Source organism: Canis lupus, chromosome 32, assembly GCF_011100685.1.
Source record: "Canis lupus familiaris isolate Mischka breed German Shepherd chromosome 32, alternate assembly UU_Cfam_GSD_1.0, whole genome shotgun sequence".
NCBI classification, from domain to species: Eukaryota; Metazoa; Chordata; class Mammalia; order Carnivora; family Canidae; genus Canis; species Canis lupus.
In genome coordinates this window covers 33,464,794-33,479,471 of record NC_049253.1, presented here as the reverse complement: position 1 = coordinate 33,479,471, position 14,678 = coordinate 33,464,794, and the positions used below count along the sequence as shown (strand labels likewise).

At 44.3% G+C, this 14,678-nt stretch overlaps 1 protein-coding gene across 5 annotated transcripts in view; it reads right to left on the bottom strand.

The window, feature by feature from the left end:
- Positions 1-14,678, bottom strand: part of TMEM150C (transmembrane protein 150C) — an 85,456-nt gene that overhangs the window by 58,868 nt on the left and 11,910 nt on the right. The window contains exons 1-2 of one of the 5 annotated variants that reach the window (XM_038582285.1): positions 12,364-12,417; positions 11,439-11,469 (exon numbers count right to left, since the gene is read on the bottom strand). The exons of 3 other annotated variants lie outside the window; for them this stretch is intronic. The gene's annotated coding sequence lies outside the window, so the exon portion shown is untranslated. Of the gene's footprint in view, positions 1-11,438; positions 11,470-12,363; positions 12,418-14,678 lie in introns of those variants that run through there. One more of the 5 variants, XM_038582286.1, reaches the window with a different exon arrangement.

Sequence of the window (14,678 nt, the reverse complement as noted above, 5' to 3'; positions counted from 1 at the left end):
TGAGAAACTGTGGAAGGTGGTTTACCCTGTTTGGCCTTAAGATGGTGATGACATGCCTTTATATGTAGTGACCAATATAGAAGAGCGAGAGAGCAGTCAGCCAAAAGGCCAAGGGCTTTATTAACCATGGAATCCCTGGGGTGCAGAGGACAAGAATGGGGGAGAATCAACAGAGGACCAGAAGTGAAAGTGTTAAGGAGTGAAAACACAAGATGTGACATATGGGGGTAAGGGAGGTGGGTATGAGGAGTCTTAATAACACAGTTAGATTGTGCAAGAGGTAGGAGGTCATAGGGTTATGGACACAGGTGGTTGTCCAGACTTGAACAAAGGAAAGAGAATGACTGAAGGGCTCAGGTCTAGTTTCAGAAAAGTGGTAAGAAATGCTATTAAGTTTGCAGAGAGATAGCATGCTATGACACTTCTAATTCTCAGGTATTTCCAAATTCTTTACCATGATTTCTTTTTCTCCTTAACACATTGATCCCACACTATACTATTCCTTACTGTCTACTTCTGGCTGGTCTTCTCCAATAGAATGTAAAGCTCCCCAAGGGCAGGAACGCTGTCTGTTTTGTTCACTGCTCTAACACCAGCACCTAGATGATGTCTGCATATAATAACACTTCAAGAAGTCACACTTGTTGAATGAAGGAATAAATGAATGAGTGAATGAATAAATGATAAAGCCCAGTTAGGATAAGGATATCCCATGAAGTTTGCTAAAACTGCAAGGAGGGTCTTCCTCAGAAGGGAGCTATCTTACAGGGTTCAGTCTTAGTGGGACAGAAAATGTAGGCCAGGGCCTCCTCCCTGGCTGTATCTGTTCATTTGTTTATTTACTCCTTTTTCATGTGACCACTTCTGATCCTAGGAGACTTGGCTTGCTTGTCACTATCTCTTAGAAGCCCCCTGATGTCTCTCTCTTTCTATCCAGGAAAGCTACCCCCTTGCGGGTGCTCTCACGGCACCCAGTGATTCTTCTCTCCATATTACACTTACCCAACTGTATGATAACTATTTACATGTCGGTCTCCCCGACTAGACTGAGCAAGCACAGCTTATCAAACACGCAGGAGAGTGTCTATAAATGTTTGCTGGATATATAAATGGAAATCACTGCACAGGTGAATCAGATCAATAAGAGCCTATTTTTCTTCCTTGAAGCTCAATTTTGTCATACCCAAATTCATACTTTGGTCCACTGAGCAATGGGACTTCTGTTGCGAGGGCAATCAGGTGGGAAACAGCTCAGTTCCCAGCACCAAAGATAAGTTGGAGTCTTTATGTTTAAGATAAGAGGGATCCACTGTCTGCTGTGTGTCCATTCCCCTGCCCGTCTGACCACAGGCAAGCTTGTGATACTATGATGGAGCACTGAAGTGCACAGGCTACCCTGACAACCTGTCATGCTGCCCAGATGAGAACATGAAAGAGCACCCAGGGAACTTTTTAAAAATGTCTGATTTGGTCTAAAGTGCAGCCTGGATTTTTACAGCTCTTTGGATGATCCTATTGTTTACTTGCCAGGGTTGAGAATCTCTACCCCCAGCAACTTGACATTTTCTCCTGGCACATGGCGCTGTCCAAGGTAGCCACACTTCAGGCATGTCTTCACCCCAAAGTCTGCCCAGGCAAGCCATGGCCAAGGGTCACTGGTTGTTTGAACAACCCAGTGGAAGGGCACCACACTTTGGGAGGATAACAGAAGCCAAATCACACAGTTAATTGTACTGGAGGAAACCACAGCTTTGTGTTCAATCTAAATAAAACTGCATTGTCCAAGAGCCCCGCATGGCTATTTAAATTAATCCAAATTTTTAAAAATTTTAACTAAAAGTTCAATTCCTCAGTTGCACACTCAAGTGCTCAATAGAGAGTGGCTGATGAATTGCATAGTGTGGAAACAGAACATTTCCATTACCATAGAAAGTTCTATTGGCTAATGCTAACAATAACAAATCCCTTTTTTCTGAAAATAACTTGTGGCTATATTCATTTTCTGCTAACCATGGGCAAAATCGTTTGCAGAGGGTAAACAAACTGTACTTCTGCTCATTCCTTCTCAGCTGCCACACCTAGATGACTGAGTGTGGCCCTTTATACCCCTTTTCTAGAATGAGAACTACAACAGGAATGAGCAAAAGTTCTTCCGAACAGCCCCAGATATGTATTAGGGCAGCAGTGGCTTTCCAACTTTTTTGATAGTGACTGACAGCAAACAAAAATATTTTACATTACAACCCAATATACAGATATATATGAATATAATTGAAACTTAATGTTTTACAAGTCAATATTTAGCCTTACTACAAATTTGGCACTTGGATATTTTCTTTATTATTCTATTATATTGTATTTTCTGTTTCATTATAAAAATCAATCTACTTCACGTTTTCACAGCCTTGGTGACTAGCAATTTGAAAAACTAGTATCTCAAGATATAAGTTGGACACGCAAACCTGGGGATCAACCTCACACCTCAGAGTTAATAACCAGCTAGATAATAATTCATGGCTAACATGTATTGGGCACTTACTATCTGCCAGGCACTGTGTTAAATGTCTTATATTCATTATCTTTCTCAAGTCTCATAATAACCCCACAGAATAGGTTACCTAAGAAGTGGAGAGGTCTGGGATTTTATGCTATTTGCACGAGTAATCCTGCCACAGTTTCATGGATGCTGGGAGAAGACTCAGGACTCCTGGGTCAGGGACAAAAGACTTTATTACTCTCAGCAATAGCAGTAGCTGGAGTATCTGCATTTTCTTGTAACAGTTTTCCAGCTCTAATTCCTGCTGAGTGTCAAAAAGAGGGCCATGTGACACCTGCAAACATAGTGAACAGCATTCCTGGAGAGGAACCCTGACCTGGGGAAACTCATAATAGATGTAAGCATGCCCGCCTTTTGCTTCAGAGGGCAACACTACCTCTCTCATCCAAGACTGTTCACTACACAAACATCCTTAGGACAAAAGTGCAGTCAGTACCTCTCTTTGTAAAGACCTGTCATGGGATGCACAAAGAACTGTCTACCAACAGTAGGTACCACAGTATCTATAATAGTTTAAACAGGATTAAGTAACTTATTCAAGGTTACACAACTAGTGATCCAGGTCTGAATAATACCCAAGCCTGTGCTGATGACACCTTCTTTCATAGCCAATGGATAGTACAATAGGAAGAGAGAAGATTTTAGTCACTTACTTAGTCATTCAGATGTGAAATCTGCTCCTAGATGAAGCAATTAACTATACACAATTTATAATAGGCCTTTTTTTTTTTCACAGTTTCTTCAAGGATCCCATAAGAAGAGTATCATAGGAACAGGGGATTGATAAACTTTTCCTATATAGAACCAGATAGTAGAGATTTCCAGCTTTATACACCAGATGAGCTGTTTCAAATTTTTGACTCTATGGTGGTAGCACAGAAGCAGTCACAGGTAATATGCAACCAATGGGCATGGCTGTATTCCAATAAAACTTTATTTACAAAATAGTTTGCCAACCTCCCTCCTGAGACAACTCAGTGGGGTACAAAAAAATTATATAATTTCTATATGCGAAGAAACAATGGTTGAATTGGAAAGACAAAGTAAACATGCCACAAGCAAGAAAAGCAGGAGATTCTTGAAACTGAAGTGAGCATAGGTTCAACATCAGAGTCCTGTTAAGTCAGCCTCAATAGAAAATATGTCAAGAACAAGTGTAAAATATTCATAGGCTAAAAGAATGGGGTCTACACATCATCTTTCTGTGATGACTGTGGTCATGCCAAGAGTCTAAGAAATAAATTATCTGACTTCCTAAGGCTTTTTCTATCTCTTAGAAATGCTCAGTAGGGGAGCCGTTATCATTGAAAACAATCCTCTTTAATTTCTCATGTGATGAAATGAGTTAAAACCTATGTTATGAATAAAGAGGAAGTAACAGTGAAGAAAAAAAGATACTCTGGGCGAGGGACCATGCTAGGAATTTCACAAATATTGTCCAATAGCTAATAAAGAACACCATTTCGGAACTGCCAAATTTATGGCCCTATAAGTGAACACTCACTGGTTCAATGGCCATTGATCACTGTGTGCCACTGTTTGATCACAGTGGTATCCTTTCCCCAAATCAGTTAATGGAAAAAATTTGTCATTGTTTTTACATGCATACATAGGAAATACAAATTTTGGTATACAAATGGCAACCCATTCCTCTACATATAAATTGATTTTTATGCCACATATAAGCTCAAATTAAAATGGAAAAACACCAATCAAAATGTCATAGAAAAAATAATCAGCTTATTCAGGAACAATTCTATTAGCTACTAATATTACAGGGCGATATATATTGTTCTTGTGAACGCTGTGCTGTCACTGACAAGACTGGAAAATTTTTCAAAATGACATAAGTCTAGGGCATGAGGGAACATAATGCCACAAGAAAGAAAAATCGTCACCCATAAGTTAATATTCCTGCCACTGCATGTAGGTATATTTTAGTTACCAGTGTTTCTATGTAAATCTAATTTAAGTTTTTTTTTTAAGATTTTATTTATTTATTCATGCGAGTCCCACATCAGGATCCCTGCATGGAGCTTGCTTCTCTCTCTGCCTATGTCTCTGCCTCTCTCTCTCTGTGTGTCTCTCATGAATAAATAAATAAAATCTTTTAAAAAAATAAAATAAAATGCTTTACAATGGTATCAATATTTCTTAACACCTTTCACTCATGAATCACAGAATGAAAAATAATTTGAAAGACTGTCTTAGTAACAAGCCCCATTTAAATAATATTATGCCCATTTTGGCAATGTACAGTTTTTTTTCCTTGGTTTTTTTCTTTGTTTTTTACTTTTTCTGTAGGCTATAGTCCCAGTTTAGAGCCCAACACAGGGCTTGGACTCATAATCCTGAGATCAAGACCTGAGCTGACACCAAGAGCTGGATGCTTAACCAACCGAGACACCCAAGTGCTTATTTTTGTTTTTTTAAAAATAATCTCTTAAAAATAAATAAATAAATAAATAAATAAATAAATAAATAAATAAATAAATAAAAATAAAAATAATCTCTTGCCCTAACATGGGGCTTGAACTTATACCCCCCCAGATGAAGCGTTGCATGCTCTACTAACTGAGCCAGCCATGTGCCCCTTGGCTATGTACAGTTTTAATTTATGCTTTAAAACTTCCAATTATTACTACTTAAAATATTTCTTTGGAAGCTAAGTCATTATAAGTGTCAAAAGAAAACCAGGAAGTAGTCTGCTTTGTTAATAAATGATATGTTTGATGAACAGTAAGCTTATGCTATTTTCGGAGACATTTATGTTTACATTTAGTTGAAAACCATTATAATTCATTATAATTACTGCAGTTAAATAACACCATTTAAACTACAGGCTAATTTCCTCTACTGCCATAGTTAATCACAATTACTTCTTTTTTTTTTTTTTTTTTTTTTTTTTTTTTTTTTTTTTTTAATTTTTATTTATTTATGATAGTCACACAGAGAGAGAGAGAGGCAGAGACACAGGCAGAGGGAGAAGCAGGCTCCATGCCCCGGGAGCCCGATGTGGGATTCGATCCTGGGTCTCCAGGATCGCGCCCTGGGCCAAAGGCAGGCGCCAAACCGCTGCGCCACCCAGGGATCCCCACAATTACTTCTTAAGCTTTGTCTACACTTGCCTAAAAGTATTACATGACTTTCAATGCTTTTTCAAAGACACTTCACTGTACTCCTTTGTATTCCACAGGTAGAGTTTGTATCACTGTCTTCAGAGTGGATGACTCTGCAGCCTTGAAGAAAATCTGAATGTCTCAAGGACATTCTGTAGTTTTTTGTTTTTTTTTTTTTAAAAGATATTATTTATTTATTCATGAGAGACACAGAGAGAGAGAGGTAGAGACACAGGCACAGTGAGAAGCAGGCTCCATGCAGGGAGCCCAATGAGGGACTCAATCCTGGGTCTCCAGGATCACGCCCTGGGCTGAAGGCAGGCGCTAAACTGCTGAGCCATCCAGGGATCCCCAGACATTCTGTAGTTTTTAAAGAAGAAAAAGAAAAGTAATCATGACAACAAAGCTGTTGCCTCTTCTATTCTACCTGAGGAAGTCTTATGGACATGCGATCACTTATATTTTTTTAAAGATTTTATTTATTTATTCATGAGAGACACAGAGAGAGGCAGAGACATAGGCAGAGGGAGAAGCAGGCTCCTCACAGGGATCCCGATGTGGGATTCGATTCTGGAACCCCAGGATCATACCCTGAGCCAAAGACAGATGCTCAACTGCTGAGCCAGCCAGGCGTCCCTATGATCACTTATATTTAGTTTAACCTTTAGGGAAAACTGAAATCTACCTCCAAAATGAATTTAGTTTAACTTTCTCGATTGCACTAGGGGAGGAAAAGAAAAAGATTTCCAGCCTCATTTTAAGACCTCTCCTTGTACATAAAATTCTTAAAACAATATTGTTTTCCATTTATTGTATTAAAAATCAAATCAAGAGGTACAAACTTCCAGTTATAAAATAAGTAAATCTTGGGGATATAATGGATAGCATGGTGACTATAGTTAATAGCATTGATTGTATATTTGAAGGTTGCTAAGAGAGTAGATATCAAAAGTTCTCATCACAAGAAAAAAATTTGTAACTATATGTGGTGAGGGATGTTAACTAGACTTAGTCATCTTGCAATAAATATAAATACCTAATCATGATGTTGAACATCTGAAACTAATATGTCAATTATATATAAAAATATATACATACCATGAAGCACTTACAGGCAAGAAGTTTCTGAAAAACAATTTAGAATGTAGTAAAAAGTGGGAGACTTATGGGACAGACATTATCTATTTAGACTATTTGTGACAATTTGCTACAAAGCAGTATGCGGAAGTAAGTGGTTAGTTAGGAGGGAAAGAAGTCTGCATAATTTGTAGTCATTCTCAGGGTCATTGGGTTTCTTTGGTCACCAGGCTTCCTGACCAAGGCCACAGGCTGGCAGCAGTGAGGTCTCTCCTGGCCTTAATATAATGCAATGACTCCTCTCTCACCCACCAGAACTCATCTTACAGAGAAAACAGCTGTGGTCTGCTCATTTCTGTACTTGTGCAATGTGAGACAATGTTTGAACCTCAAGGTCTCTGACGTCCTTCTGTGTATCACTGTTACACTGCAATATACGGAAGGTGAAGTGGTTGAACTCACGGGTGCTGTCACCAGACTACCTGGGGCTCAGATCCTGCCTCTGTGACTTCCCAGGATGGAGGTCCTGTGGGAATGTGTCAGTACTTACAGGGCTGTTGTGAGAATCAAAATAACACATGTAAAGCATTCAGCATGGAGCCCTTGGGAAGTACTCAATGATTTGCTGGTTATTGTTAGTGATTACATGTGTCTTAGATCAGTGTTTCCCCAAAGTGGGCCCAAGCCTAGTTTCAAAGGCAGTATTTTATATCATGATCTAAGATATACACATAATAATACTATAAATAATGACCCAGCTTATACAGTCCTTACTGTATAAGCACTCGGCCCAGTGCAGAGTCAGGATTTGAACCCAAGGGTCCTGTTAATGTAGTGCTTTTAATCACCACCCTCCCTGTGGCCTTGGATTTGCCATACATGGGAGAACAAAAAATTTCATCAATCACTCACAGGCCCCACTAAGAGGGATCCATAGTGATAATTCCTATTCTGCTGTATATTCTATTTCATTAAAAAAATAAAACAAAAAACACTGACTCTAACCTTTTATATCAATTTCATGACTCAGGATGTATGGTTTGAAAAATACTGTAAGGGTTGTATGAAAATTTTTTGGAAACCTAATAAAAAAGTTTAACAATTAAATGTATCTCATCTTAGAGGCTTTATCATGTACTTGTGCATTGTAAATCTCAAAAAAAATTATATGCAACATTTCCTAAGTTTATGCAAGGATCCCCAAGTGGCTTCAGCCACTCCTTGAGGTAGGGATACTCACTTGTTGGATTTTTCACAGGGTTTCTGTGACTGTTAGAGAGGAATGGAGATTTTAAGGGGAAATGGTTGTACATCACCCTCCCTCTACCTCCTACCTTTCTCCAAATATCCCCTCCCCTGATAAATTTAAAAGTACAGAAACTGACTTTAAGAATAAATGATTCTAGGGGTGCCTCAGTGGCTCAATCAGTTAAGCTTCTGCCTTGGGCCCAGGTCATGATTTCAGGGTGCTGGGGTTGAGTCCTGTGGCAGGCTCCCTGCTCATCAGGGAGTCTGCTTCTCCCTCTGTCCCTCCTTCTCACTTGTGTTCTCTCTCTCTCTCTCTCTCAAATAAATAAATACAATGTTTTTTTAATAAAAAGAATAAATGAGGGCAGCCCACGTGGCTCAGCGGTTTAGTGTTGCCTTCACCCCAGGGCCTGATCCTGGAGACGGGGGATCAAGTTCCATGTCGGGCTCCCTGCATGGAGCCTGCTTCTCCCTCTGCCTGTGTCTCTGCCTCTCTCTCTCTCTCTCTGGCTGTCTCTCATGAATAAATAAACAAAATCTTAAAAAAAAAAAAAAAAAGAACAAATGGTTCTATAATGTGCAAGAGAGCAAATTCAAGGAAGTTCAAAAGCACAGACACATGTGGTCAAGCATCTGAATAACTCTGGGTGATGTTTATTTTTGTGGCTAGCAAATACATATAAATTAAAAAGGGAAACTTTATTTTTAGAGTGGAATAGAACATCAGCATAAAACACCTTCTTTAGGGCAGCCCCGGTGGCGCAGCGGTTCAGCACCGCCTGCAGCCCAGGGCATGATCCTGGAGACCCTGGATCAAATCCCACATCAGGCTCTCTGCATGGAGCCTGCTTCTCCCTCTGCCCGTCTCTCTCCCTCTCTCTCTCTCTCTCTCCCTGTCTCTATAAATAAATAAAATCTTTAAAAAAAACACACACACACCTTCTTTAGAGTAAATGCTAGTGTTGTTTTTGTAACAATAGGATGACAGAGTGAAATCTTAATTCCTGGTTCTATCATGCCTATTTCCACTCTCTTCTAAAGAATAATTGCCATCAGGGGCACCTGGGTGGCTCAGCCGCTTAAGTGTCCAACTCTTGATGTAGGCACATGATCTCAGGACTGTGAGATTGAGCCCTGAGTCGGGCTCCTCACTTAGCTTGGAATCTGCTTGGGATTCTCTCTCTGTCTCCCTCTGCCCCCACGCCCCCACTCATGCTCTCTAAATAAATAAATGAATAAATAAAATTAAAAAAAATAAGAATTAAAGTTGAGTTCCTCAGTTGTACTAGACATATTTCAAGCGCTCAATGGCCTGTGGCTAGCACCTTGAACAAATTATGGAACTACAGAAAGTTTTATTGGACAGCACTACGCTAGTGTTTTTTCTATGTTAGAAAAAGACCATTTACAGATGCTAAAAGAAAACTGTTAATTTCTTACTTGGTAAAAGAGTTCCAAACCAACTCAGCAGAGCTGATTTGACTTGACTACTGTGAGATTGATATTTTAAGGCTAGTGCCCAAAGATTCTATTTTCTTTAAAGATTTTATTTATTTATTTGACAGTGAGCAAGAGAGCACAAGCAGGGGGAGCAGCAGAGGGAGAGAGAGAAGAGGGCTCCTGGAGGAGCAGGGAGCCCAAAACGTTGGGCTCCATCCCAGGACCCTGGGATCATGATCTGAGCTGAAGGCAGCCACTTAACTGACTGAACCACCTAGGCAGCCCTAAAGATTCCATTATTATCTCAGAATATCATTCCACTGGCCTAAAATCTCCTTGCATTAGGACTTTCCATGCCACAAGTTATCTTTCAAAATCCAAACATGCCGGGAAATGATACTGGGAGATAATAACAATTTTTAAAATTCTACTAGCTTATGCGCTAGTTTGAAGGTGCTTAGAGCAATTTATGAAAAACCATAAAGACACATGGCACCATCAGATCCAGGAAGAAAAGTCTGCAGTTAAAGTAAGTAGGGACGCCCCTCTGTTGTCACCCTCTGGAAAAGGACAATATTTATTAAACACCGGAGTGTGTTCCTAGCCTTTTCATAAATTTAGACCCAGATTCAGTAACACTTGGTCTTTGTACCACATTTCGAGAACTTTAGCACACATACCTTCTTTGAGCCCCTCAGACCTCAATTACCACTGTAGTATGGATTCTGAGTGCTATAGATTCTTCTGGGGAAGGGGAAGACTGAGAGGTAATACATTATCTTGTCAGTGTCTGTCTTGCTTAATTGGTTACTGAAATGATCCCTAGTGGCCAGATTATACTGAAAGCAAATGGCTAAAATTGCAGGGGCCAGCTAGCTTTTCCTCTTTCATGACTGCAGGCTGCCCTGCTAATCTGGTCATTGTACTGCAGAGGTGTGCTTAGGTCACAGGGGAAACAAAGCAGGGGTATAGACAAGAGTGTAAAGCAAAGTGCTGTCGCTGTTGATGAAGACAAAGCAGGTAAAGTATGCATAAACCCCCCCTGCAAGGTCATTGTAAACTTGATTGTGGTAGTTCTATAACAAAGCCAAACACGAGGCATTATTATGCTCATACAAAAAAAATTATTCCACAGAGCAAACTATCTCCTCCACAAAGCAATCTGTGAAAGGCATTTTGATGAGAAATACGTGAATTAAGCAATTGCTGTAAAGACACTTTAATTTCAATAATCTAAACAGACTGCCTTCTGCTCATGGCAGATTTAATAAACATGCACTTTCCAAATCCTTTAATATGTTTGTTCAATGTCATAACATCTACGACGTAGTTATTGTTGTTTGCAGAATTTCCTTATTCTTTTATTTACAATGTCCAGTTTTTTGAGCATCCATCTTGGGGAGCTTGCAAAACATTTACTAAATAATGTATAAATAAAAGAACACCATTAAAATTCCTATGCTATGTATGTCTTGAAGATTAAACTCACATTTCTAGTTAAGAGATGACAGCTACAGCTAATCTTAGAAACATGGTGTCTCTAGAACACATGGAAAAAAAGTTTGGGATTTAATGCATGAGAGCTGAGCCTAAAATTCTTTGATCTGCAAATATCACACAGATGAGCCTACCAATTTTTTTCTTGAAAACTTTAAGTAGGTCAACTTATTAACTGCTACCAGGAATTTATATATTCACATTTGCCTATCTTTTTGATGAACTGTGTTATAATGTCTTGCATTATCAAAAACTTGGCCTTTGATTAAAGCAGATTAAACGAAGAGACAGAAACTACTATTATAAATGAAGAAACAGAACCTACTATTACCATTTAGCTTTGTTATTGTAATGGGTCCAATACTTAAAAAAAAAAAAAAGTGTCATTAGTATATTTGGTTCCCAAACAAGACCTTGCAAGTCGGAATAGGTTCACTCAAGGAAAGGCTTCCACCCCAACCGGCTACGTTCTCACATTTGCAGTCAAAATCCTGGCTCACCCGTGATAAAGACGATCTGGCCGGAATAAACCTGACAAAAAAAACCAGCGAAGTGTTTGGGATATTATAAGAAAGCGCTCTGGAGGTAGGGGTGGGCGGAGAATGGGGCGAGTAGACAGAAAGGAAATATGATTTTAAAATGGGAAAAACACTCATTCTCGACTCGATTCATTTAAGGAGGAGAAAAGCACTAAACAAGGTCTTTCTCCATAACCCTGGGGCTAACCGCTTCCTTACTGCGAGGGTGACGGAGCAGCCTCGATACCCCCGCCCCACCCCGCTGCCTGCGCGCAGAGACCCGAAGCCCCGCATCTTTCCAGGTGTGCGCCCGGGAGGGGGAGGGGGGGAGGGGAGGGGGGGGGAGGGGGGTTCCGAGCGGAGGGCGGTGCGGCTCCCGGTTCCGAGCCCGCCTGCCCGGGCTCGCGGTCAAGCGAGCAGCGAGTGGCGGGGCGACCCGGGCCGGGCTTGGGGTCGCTTCCGACCGCGGTCCGCCCGAGCGCAAAAGGCCTGCGTATCCGGATGGGGTCCGCGGGCGGGACACCTGTCAGGGACGGGACGGGACGCGGCCGCAGGAGCCGGAGCCGCAGCCGCAGCCGGCGGGCGGCGCAGGGGCTCGGCGGGCAGCACTACGGCGGCGGCGGGGACCCACCCGCGCGCTGCCGTCCGGGGGCCGGGGGGGGGGGGAGGTGGGCCCGCGCCCGGGGCGCTCCGAGGGCCGGCGCAGGGCAGAGCGGGGCAGCGCCCCCGCGGCCCGGAGGACCCGCACCCGCCGCGCGAGCCCCGCTGCAGCGCCCGCCGCCCCGGCCTCCGCCCCCGCCTCCCGCCGCCTCCCTCCGCCTCCCTCCGCCTCGGGGCTGGGCGCGGAGCCCGGCCCGCCGCCCCCGCTGCCCCGCGGCCCCGGTGGAGGAGGGGGCGCCGCGCCTACCTGCTCCGGTGCGGCGGGGGCCGCGGTCGCCTCGCGGGGCCGGGACCGGCGGCGGCGGCGGCGGCGGCGGCGGCGAGGAGGGCGCTTCCTTCAGGAAGGGGTGGGACCCGCTCGCCCGCCCGCCCCTCCGCCCGCCCGCCGCGGCCCGCCCCCGACTTATTCTGGGGTCCCCGCCGCGAGGCCCAGCCCCTCGGGGCCGCGGCCGGTGCCGGGGCTGCGGCGGCGCGTGGACCTCGGCGGGCTCCCCCGCAGGGCCCGGGGACCCGCGCGCTCCGCGCTCCTCCCCGCTCGCGCCGCAGAAGCCACGGCGGAACCTGGCTCCTCCGCCTGGCGCCCACCTGCCCACCTGCCCACCTGCCCACCTGCCCGCCCCGCGCCCGCCCCGCGCCCAGGGCTTCGGCCCCGAGCAGCCAGAACCCACGTCCCTGCCCCGGCCTGGGCCCTGCCCGCGCCGCGCGCTCCCCGCGGTTCCCCGTCTCCGGCGGGCGCCGACGCGCCCACCTCCGGCCCCGCACGGAGCAGCCGCCCCAGGCCGTGCCCCCGGCGCCGCTTCCCCTCCTTCCCGCGCCGCGACTAAGTCGGCCACGAGCCCGCGCCCACCGGTGTCCCCCCCCCCCCCCCAGCCTGCCGGGGCCCGCGTCCGTGGCCTCCAGCAGCCGGGACGCTGCCGTCTATACCGCGCGCTCCCCGGTGACGTCCACGCCGAACGCAGGCTTGCGCGGCTCCCTCCGTAGGACCTGCTGGGTCGGGTCGACCCGCCTCAGTCAGGACAACTGCCATTCTTTTATCCGGGGGGTGGGAAGGGCCTCGTTTCACCGGTTGCCTCTCGAAGCACAGGGTTCAAATTCTCCACCCCACGGTTCCAGAAATCTCCCTTCCCCCACGACTCCTGCGGTCACCGCTTGCGTTGGCCTATGTTGATTTACTGTCTTCTCTTAGCCACTAGACTGGGACCCCACCTTCACGAAAGCGAATGTGATCTATCCGGTTAAAACAACGAAAACTTGATTCTAATCTAGAATCTCTTGCAAGTATGTACTAAACGCCCTGGGGTTAGCCTATGTGTATTTTTCTGAGGAGAGTGACTTTTCCGTCCCACTCTCAAGGTGATCTGTGAATCCCTCAAAGTTAAGAACTGCTTGAGTCTCATCCATGAATGAACCCCAGCTCTGATGCGAGGACCTCCCCACTCCATCCCCTCTGTGCCACACATTTCCGTCTGCAATACCCGAAGGAACCCTCTAGCTAGGCCTTCTTCCAGTCCATTCTCTTAAAACCTCTGGACCCAGCCAAACAATCCGTGATCCCTCTGGACACTGTCTGCTCACCAGAATCACCAGTGAAGGCTTTAAAAAAAGGCAAATGCCTTGTTCCACCTCAGGCCCCCAAGTCAGATGCTGGGGGAGGAGGGGTGGAGACAGAGGGGTGGCATCTGGACATGGGTATTTTTACTTTATTTTAGCCACAGGCGATTCCGACCTGCCCATGACTAAGTCACTGCCTTTCTTGGAAAAAGGATCCCCAATTTATAGAATGTCCTTACCTTTCCATTTCTCCATGGAAAGATTTTTATTTATTTATTTTTTTTATTCATGATAGGCACACAGTGAGAGAGAGAGAGGCAGAGACACAGGCAGAGGGAGAAGCAGGCTCCATGCACCAGGAGCCTGACGTGGGATTCGATCCCGGATCTCCAGGATCATGCCCTGGGCCAAAGGCAGGCGCCAAACCGCTGCGCCACCCAGGGATCCCTCCATGGAAAGATTTTGAATCCCTGCAACTCTGTTTCATTTATCTGAACATTTTCATGTTCACTTAGAGCCAGGCCTACCTCTGCCTGAGAAACCAACTTGAATTTGTGAGGATAGCAGGCTCAGTGCCATTTGTCAGCAGCGCTAAATCACTGCCACCTTCATCTCCAAAAATGTCCATCCAGATAAACCCAAAGTGTGAAATAAATTGTTATTCCTGACAGTGATATTGACGGCTAAAATATCATGTTAAAGTATTGGCGGTGAAGGAGAGCTGGTTGCTGTAAGCAGATCTGTTCATGTCATGGGACTTCTAGAGAACTGATGACAAACAAAACAAAAAGTTTATCTATGCTTTTATCTTTCTTTTACTGCTCTTGGAATCCCACCCATGAAAATGTGCTCACCATGTCCCCAACATGACCTTCCACATTTTAAATCATGTATGGGTGTAAGATCAAACTGCTTTCCTAGAACTGGTTGTCTTCTTGAAAAAGGTACATAAAGATTCATCCTGAATTCTTAAATGATTTGTTGGCAATGTTCCAAAACGCTTCAGGCTTT